Source organism: Branchiostoma lanceolatum, chromosome 3, assembly GCF_035083965.1.
Source record: "Branchiostoma lanceolatum isolate klBraLanc5 chromosome 3, klBraLanc5.hap2, whole genome shotgun sequence".
In the NCBI taxonomy this organism is placed as follows: Eukaryota; Metazoa; Chordata; class Leptocardii; order Amphioxiformes; family Branchiostomatidae; genus Branchiostoma; species Branchiostoma lanceolatum.
Window position 1 is genome coordinate 2,453,369 of NC_089724.1, and position 9,729 is coordinate 2,463,097.

A 9,729-nucleotide genomic window follows, 5' to 3' on the forward strand; every position below is an offset into this window, starting at 1 on the left:
TTTTTCGCTGAAAACCTGCCCCGTCACAAATTGAACGGAGCTCGGGCGACGTCCGTCAAACACTAATAATCATAAATACCTCATGAGACGGTACCATCTCTTGGACACGGACGAAGTCAGAATCAACTGACCTGGTAACAAGCGCATACTTGGACCAGCTTTACTTTCAGAGTTGTGGCAAATCTGTAGGGCATGAGTGAAGTGGACGGCCACACTGAAAATAATACTATAGACAGGAATTTTGTTATAGACTAATCCAAATACAAGCTCAGGAGCCACAAAGTCAATAGATCAGTCGTTCAACCCCGATCCAAACATTTTCACCAAACGGAAATCGACCGAAGCTCGGGCGAACGCCGTCCGAGCTTCGGCCGACCGTTGATAAGCCTGTCGACGCCCTGCCGACGCCTGGGCGTGCCTCGGCCGACAAACATAGATCTATAATGACTCAGTGGACTTTCAAATACTAGTAGTCGTTTTGTGGAGGAAAAACTCAGGAAGTCAAGTCAAGCCTCAGAAGTCAAGCCCCAGTTCATTGATATATAAATTGAAACATCCAAAACAATAACAAAAACGAAACAGGTATTGTTTTCGGTGTCCAAATCTCATTGATGATAATTTTTTTTCAATGAAAATTTAACTTTGCAATTGAATTGTCTTTCATTAGAAAGCTTTGGCAGCATTCTTTGACAAGATGATATTAGTATTAGTTAATATTACAGTATCATCTATCATCTTATGTCATAAACTAAACTGTCGTTACCTTTTATATATAAACAAGAAGGAGTTCGGCCGGAGCCCGTCCAAGCGCCCTTCGATACCAGTACAACGCTCGCCCGAAGCACGCCTTATTTTTCATGAGTCGGCCGGAACACTGACGACGGTCGTCCGATTATTGTACAAAGCCCGTGCGAGGCTCGCACGAGGCCGAAGAGCTCGGGCGACCTCCGGCCGACCAAAAATTGGGTCTAAAATCGTCGGATGCCCGCCCGAATATTGGGCGAGCGCTGGGCGTTGCTCGGGCGAGCTACGGGCAAACTGTTGTCGAGCTGTGCGAGTTCAAAAATCGTCGCCGAGGCCTCGCTGAATTTAAGCGCAGCTTCCAGTGACACGCGAACGTCGGCCGAGCTCCGAAAAATCGCCCGAAGCTCGTAGAATCGCCAGGACGTCGGTCGTACTTCGGCCGAAAATCGCCATTTGGAGCTCGCCGACAAGTCGGCCGAGCGAAATTCTTGATTTGTGACGGGGGCTTTACCGCTACTCCTCGGCCATTTTCCACCACCTAAAACACAACCAGGGGCACTCGTTCAATCTCGAATCCACTGATATCCTTGACCGCGAACCCCGCTGGTTCGAACGTGGAGTAAGGGAGGCAATATATGAGAGGATATACAATCCAACCCTCAACAGGAAAGGAGGGCTAAGGGTGGAACTGTCTGGCACTTGGGACATAGCCTTGGGGGCAAACCAGCTTTAGCTCCTATATTAAAACAATAGGAGCTATTGTCCCCTTTTACTTCAACCTGTCTAATTGAGTTGTCTAATTCGCTTTCTATTGGACTATCTAAAAATTTGTCTTCTCCTTATTTGCATATCAATTCATAGTTCGTGGTTATAAACCTGCTGTTCAACTGATCTTGCTCACAGTCACTGACGAAAAGTAGTGGATGCTACTTGAAACGTCTGACCGTTTCCAAAATCATATCCAGTTGTTTGAGTAATTGCTTTTTGGCGTATCTTATTACCTGGATGTCTAATCTTCATCGACACATTGTCAAAATGTTTCCTGAACATTCCCTTCTTATTTCAACTAAAAAGATATCTGACATTCAGCGGAGCAAGTTGGCCCGCACACCTCAGGTCGCAGCTCAATTGTCCATCTCTTTATCCTTCTACCTCACTTAACATTACTGGGTGCCGCCTGAAAAGTAATGATCATAATGATTTGGATCTTGGCAGACATTCATTAAAGCCTTTATAGTTAAAGATTAATCCTCAATATTTACGTTGTGCACCTTATTTATGTGTGAGGCCGAGGACGTATCAGCATGACCGCTCACACCACGGTTACCTATTTATATGTAACGCCATTAAGTTTAGTTTGTGAATTATGCTTCCCTCACTATCCTTTCCTGGGTCAAACACATACTCGGACCCTTTCCATATTACGTTGTCTCCATCCTTTTTTATTTATAAAGATTAATTTCGCTAGATTACTCATTTCCTAGCTTTCGTCCTCTGTCATTTAATGCATGTTGAACAGTTATTTCTGGGCCCTCCGGAATTTTATGCGTGGCTTCTCACCGAACTAGTGCATATCATCAAGGACGATTAACTAGTACCTTGCACGGCATCTGCTTGTATTTTTTTAATATTTTAACAATTCATCATCATCCGATCGTGAAACTGTCACGGATAACAATTACTATGGTAATATTGACATTTAGAAGTTTTAAACTGAATTACAATACCGGTGCAATGGCCTAGTTTGTTTGAACCTTTGTTTATTCAAGAAAAGCTCAAATCGGCACGCAGGGCGCTCTTCATTAAGGTCATGAGGGGAGAGGTAAGTGTCAGATACAATATAACAGAGATACAAAGTCATTTGAGTCCTAACTAGTTGGTAAAACCAAAGACTTTAAGAATAGTACATACTGCTTTTTGCTGACACGGCATTTGGGTTGAGTATGGTAGTTAAACACACATCAGTACCATCAGACTACCCCCCCCCCCCCCCCCCCCCCGCTGAAGTGACTTGCACAAATGTGAAGCCCAAGGGCTATAGATACTGAGATGGGCGCCAACCATATGCGTCTTACCAAGACGTCTTGGTCACCTTAATTTTAAAAGTTACCTCTTGATTGATTGATTGATTGATTGATTGATTGATTGATTGATTGATTGAAAATTTGTTACAACTGATGTCTCTCTCTCGAACTTTTGAATGATGATTAAATCCGAAGGCAATGTCATTTAATTTCATTTTTATCATTACCAGGAGATCACTAATGGAGATCACTAATGGAGATCTAAATGAAACAAAAAATAGAGATCACTAATGGAGATCACTAATGAAGATCTAAATAAAACAAAAAAACAAACCAGGGAAAAATCACGCTCAGACATGCAGCCTGTTTTCCAGGTGTCCCTTGACACACAAAATACTCATAAGACACATAACATAGGTAAAAAAAAAACAATTTTGGTCAACTCACAATAGAAATATCCTGCTGCAGTCCGATAGTTCAGCGGAGAGGTTCTATTAAGATGTTGCCCGTTTCTTGCGTCAATTGACAACAAGATCTATTTCATTTTTTTTTAACCGCAGACACCAAGGCGCTGCTATCTTTGTGTTCATGGATGTCCAGGTGTAAGTGAAATCGCTGAAGGTATTTTAGAAAACTCAACAAGTACTGAGTCAGGGATGTTACGTAATCTTTGGCAACTGCACCATCAATCACAGCACGAAGATAATGCAAAGAACGGGTGAGGTTTTACAACTAAGCTATCATGAGACTGAAAGGAACAAGCTTTTTAAAACCATTAAAACAACCCCCCGAGCTCTCACCGTCTATCGGACCTCAGAAAAACACATTTCTACTTAAATCACAAAATCCACTTATCATTGTGGAGCTATCCATTAGCCCCTGCCTCCGAAGAAGACGTTAACCCCCAGTAATGCACGCAGAAACGAATCTCCAAGCAACCAACCGTATCCACCCGGCAAAGGAAGCTTTCGTCACCACCCGAGTCGAAAACTTCATTTGCCAGTTGGATACGGTCTTAAGCCACCGAACGATCTGCTTGGAGATTACGCAGAAACATCAGATAGATCTATATACTAACGTTAGACATTGTTTTATCATTTTACGTTGCAGTATCTCTGTGTACCCTTGCGATTATGCTTCGGCATGGGTTTGTCAATAAAGATTCATCAAGCATGTCCCCAGCCTGTAGCTCAACTGGTAGCAGCCTTACAGTTGAGCTCCTGGTTCTTGCTAGCTGGTAACTGGGAGATCCCAGTTCGAATTCGGGGAAGGGCATCCTGGTTGGAGCTGCATTCGTCTTTCGAAGGGACGTAAAATGGGGATCCCGTGGTCGACGAGGTGTCACGGGCGCATTAGAAGGCACCACAACAGCCTCATTATTACTCGATGGGTACCTACTGGCTGTACTTCAGATGAAGGCACCACAACAGCCTCATTATTACTCGATGGGTACCTACTGGCTGTACTTCAGATGAAGGCGCCACAACAGCCTCATTATTACTCGATGGGTACCTACTGGCTGTACTTCAGATGAAGGCGCCACAACAGCCTCATTATTACTCGATGGGTACCTACTGGCTGTACTTCAGATGAAGGCACTACAACAGCCTCATTACTCAGATGGGTACCTAGCTCCTGACTGTACCGTCAGATGAATAATTACAAAGTTTTGTTGAAGAGATTCATCCGTCACGTCTAATAACAGTTACAAGAATATTCATCAATCAGTGACTAAGAAAAGGTAACGAGATATGCACCTTTCGATGTCAACTGTACATCTTGATCACGGAGTGACCTAGTCTCACGAGAACACGAGACTAGGACGAGACTTGTAAAGATTTACAAAGTTTTGATATCAATTTTACTGCTGCAAAGTTGGCAGTTGCGACACGTTTGGGAATCTGTAGAGTACACCCGTCACCATCAGCATTGAGACGAGGATGTCTGATACGCGCAGCGACCTCCAGCCGCCTCCAGCGACCAGATCTCCCCCTTTCAAAACTCAAATGTAAATCCCGGCTCCTTTCGCTAAAAGCTCGCTGCGTGAAAACATTTCCTGAAGGAAACTCCCGTGCGCAAACGAGGGTCAGGGGGTCAGGACTAAGATTGAAATATTGGGTTGCAGACGGTTTCCTGCGCTCATGGCGATGAGTAGGGGACTCCTTAGGGTCGCATTCTATCACCGGCCCGCGTCGCATGAGGTAAACCCTTTAATATGAAATGCTAATAAACTGCCTCTATGGTGATAATAGACGTGAGATATATATTTGTTGCGGTGGTAGGCACTTTACCTTTCACCGAGTTTGATTTCGGGTTGGCATGGGTCGAGTTTAGGTTGCAAAGGCTTAGACAATTAGAATAGTGCTATGCAACCTTAGTCCGGGCAACCCGCCCGACATTATGATGATGCAACCTTAATCAGCTTTAATACTATCTACTGGTACCTCCCTTCGAATTCCTTTCTCCCTCTCTGTGTGCACGCGCTGACATTCTGTTAAAAACATCGAATACAACGTATGTCCAACATGAGTGACACACACAAAGTTTCAGTTAATTGTCTACGCTAAGGTTAATATTTCTATCAGGTCAATTTCTGATCGGGTTCAGTTTGCCTTGTTTGGGTTTTCAAAGATTCAAACTTATGACATGTAATTCTGATCATGATATTCATCACCTTTAATTCAATTCTACACTCCTTACATCTCTCTGTGTCTTCGCAAATGTAAGTCTTCTTCTACATTCTTCATTGACAAATGATGAATTACGTACAATCAATTGTGTAGAAAGGGGAAGTGTGCAAAAGGGTACAAAACGTAAAACCCAGATGGTGGGGAGAGCCGACAGAAAACGGGGAACATGATAAAAATGTCACAATCTTCCCCACCATCCTCTGATTGGATAGTGATCAAACGTATGTCAAACATAGGTAGATATTTCTCTCTGTCTGAGTATCCTGTGTTCGTACCCTTTACAGGAAAACATTTCTTATTCAAAAGTCTAAAACGAGTCATATCTCTTCACGAAGTTTCTCTCTTTCCGTCATTGTTACCCTTTCCAGGAAGTTTCATCTGTACTTAACCGTGTCCGGTGTTCCCGCCGCGCCTGTAGAAAGCCTGTGCGCGTTGATAAGGAGAGCAAAGTGCGTCTCTGACCTTTATCAGTTTGCCGGGGGAAAGCTCCGTCTCACCCGCGGCCTCTGGGGCCCAGCCGTGACGCATTCGGCGACGGTAATGCGGAACGACTCGAGCAGCCGCTGAAAAGGCGAGGTCCTCTCCTTGGCGTCAGGGTACAGGAGCCTTTGACACGCTATAAAAACGTTTCCGCCTGCTTTTCACGATGTTTGGAGAGTACTGCCACAGTTCAATGTCAAAGCAAGATAAGTAAGTAAGGAGAAGCAGCCGCTGAATAGGCAAAGTCCTTTTCGTGGCGTCAGGGTAGGACCCTTTGCTACGCTATATATAATAACGTTTCCGGCTGCTTTTCACGATGTTTGGAGAGTACTGCCACAGTTCAATGCCAGATAAGTAAGTAAAGAGAAGTAACCGCTGGAAAGGCAAGATCCTCTGCATGGCGTCAGGGTACAGAAACCTTTGCTACGCCATAACAACGTTTCCGGCTTTTCACGATGTTTGGAGAATGCTGCCAGAGTTCAATGCCAAAGCAAGATAAGTAAGTAAAGAGAAGCAACCGCTGAAAAGGCAATGTTCTTTCCGTGGCACCAGAACTTTTGCTACGCCATAATAACGTTTTCGTCTGCTTTTCACGATGTTTGGAGAATATAACCAAAGTTCAATAGCTAGCAAAGCAAGATAAGAAAGTAAAGAGAAGCAGCACACAACCTAGGTAGCAAAGAAGTCAGAAAACAGGTACTGGAACATTTGCCATGTCATAAAAATGTTTCGGTCTGCGTTTACGATGTTTGGAGAATACTGCCAGATTTCAATGCCAAAGCAAGATAAGTAAGTAAAGAGAGGTAGCAAGGAAGTCGACAAATTTGGAAACAGGTATTGGACCTTTGCCATGCTATAAAAACGCCGTGTCGGTCTAATTTTCATGGTGTTTTGTGAAAAGTTACCACAGTTCAATTAGAAAGCATGATAGCAAAGAAAGGCAGTAAGAAAGATAGCAAGGATGTCAACAAACTTGAAAACAGGTACTGGAACATTTGCCATACATTAAAAACGCTTCGGTCTGCTTTTCACGATGTTTTGTTAGATATTACCACAGTTCAATAACAAATCAAGATGACAAAGAAAGGCAGTATCAGACTTTGCGAGAAAGTCAACAAACTTGAAAATAGGTACTGGAACTTTTGCCGCACGCTATAAAAACGTCGTGTCGGTCTGCTTTTCACGATGTTTGGAGAATACTACCACTGTGACAGTTCAATGCCAAAGCAAGATATGGCAAAGAAAAGCAGCACCAGGCTTATGTAGCAATGAACATTTGCCATGCAATAACAACGTCGTTTGATTCTGTTTCTGTTTTTCACGATGTTCGAAAAGTGGTGCCACTTTTCTAATGTTAAAGTAATATCTATCGAAGCAAGGCAGCAAAGAAAAGCTGCACCTGACTAACTAGCAAGGAAGTCTACAAACTAGGGTGGCCTTACGTCGAGAAGTAAGATGTAAGATGTATTTTATTGGCTTTTCGCAGTTTACATACACTGAATTAAAAGACCAATGTACAGTACTTTCACAATTTTAAACTGCTGTCGGCGTACATATAATCATATTCATATATAAAATCCGGTACATAAAACACTTTCTAGACAATATTGTTTCTCCAACAAAATTAGCAACATTCGCAAATCATTCGCAAATATGGTGCAGAAAATATAACGTTACTAGTAACTGGTTACTGAACTGAACACTCCCAAGGCAAACACACCGAGATTCAGTAACCATACTGGTTAAGCAGTTTCGTGAGGTACGGTATCGGCGAGTTACTGAATCTCAGTGTATTTGCCCTAGGAATGTTCAGTTTGTGCCCATTACGTGTGCATCTACCCGAGATTTCGGATCTTCTACTCGGTAGCCAGTGTTCAAATTGGGAACCTAGCAGGGATCTGCCAAACTTCAAACAAAGTCTCTCGCGCCTTTCCGACAGGGTGGTGAGACCCAGCTGAGCCAGTGCCTCCGCATATCCAGGGTAGTCTCTGCCGAGGATGATGCGGCAGGCTCTTCTTTGAATTCTCTCCAGCTGGTCCATTTGGCGATGTGTCAGTCCGGGATTCCAAATGGGGACGGCGTATTCGAGGAGGGGTCTTATGTATCCTGTATAGATGGTAAGTAGTTCTTTAGGTGAAAGGTTGAACTTTCTGAGTCGCTTGAGAATGAACAGTTTTCTCGCGGCTTGTGCTGACATGTATCTGACTTGTTCATTCCAACGTAGGTCTTTCTGAATTCAGAGACCAAGTATTTTCAAACAAGTCGAATCTCAAAGTAAATTCAGCCTCCTTAAAGCCCCAATCTCACTGGTAACCCGCGGCACGTTGCATATATTGGCGACCTCGCTACGTTCGGGCGATTTCACAAAGCACTAAACGAATTTCATATAAGAAAACGAAACGAAACCTTTTACGCTCTGTGTGTTTAGTTGTCTCTTTAGTCATACTTTGACATTTGACATGATATCCCTCACTATAAATTAATTTAGTCAAAGGTTACAAAATTCCGATTTAGGACGCAGCGACGCCGGCAACGTGCCGCGGGTCCATGCTGTGAGATCGGGGCTTCAGATGTACCCTCAGGAGGTTCGTAGTCGTGTGACGCACGGGAAGTCTGAGTGGTCTGGATGACTGCCAAGGTCTGCAGCCAACATCTTAGCTATCATCTTAACAGCAATCTTTTGGAACGATTATTCGAGGAGGATACGGGCTATTCGAGATAAAGCCGGAAGTTTCACCCAAAGCAAGCGACAGAAGTGAATGGATGGTTCAAGTGCCGCGGCTGTACAGGTCATTCCTCACGTCTAACAGGCGTGTCCCGATGGGGCACATGCACACCTTACCCTGCTTCTAACATCGATCTGTTAACACGACCTACCAAAGAACTGCCGGAGTTGATTAGAGTTAACTTTAGGTGGCGTCGAATGACCGAGCGACTACGCAAGCAGGCGCAAGACAGAGAGGTCTCGCTCGGGTTCGATTCCTGGCGTTCTGGGCAAGACGCTGTGTCCTTGGGAAAGGCACTTTCGTTCCTCACTCCGCCCAGATGTAAAATTGGGTACCTGACACGGGTTGGGGAGATAAAAGGCAGTGGACGGAGAGGGATGGGCTCCGCTTTCCAATACTGTGCCCTAGATACAGTGGATAACAACCCACTGCCCCTACGGCATCAAAAGGGCCATGGGACTACCATTACATTAATCTTTTTGACCTTTTAATCAGCCCAGAAACGAACTTCAAGACTCACAGTGCATGTGATCAGACCTTAACTTGGCCCCATGAAACTTTAGGCTCCAGACGGCGATCTCACCATCACTTATACAGGGGGACCTATTTTGTTACGCTAGTTCTGCTAGCCATGCAGTATTCAGTTTATTGAAAGCCAACATGCATGACATAATACATTTGTATGTACATGAAATACGTACTACTAGATATTTACAATGCTGCTGTACACATTGTTCACAGACAATGCATTAAAAAAAACTATGCTATGGATCATAAAAAAAATTCACATATCATATTGTCAGCTTTGAAAATATACATTCATTCATAAAAGCACGATATGTAAGATGGTTAGCAGATCAGCTCTTGGAACAATCTAGTAGCTTCATAGCTTTTAAACCCCTTTGGAAGGCCTGGTGGAGGGTACGTGAGATGCTACCTACATGGATGGGCATACATGAATACTCTAGATCTTAGGCTACACCAAGTAATTTTTATGGATGACGTCCGCGCGCACATTGATTTTGGTCTGTTCCCAGAAAAAAAAAAACACAAGAAATTCCGCTT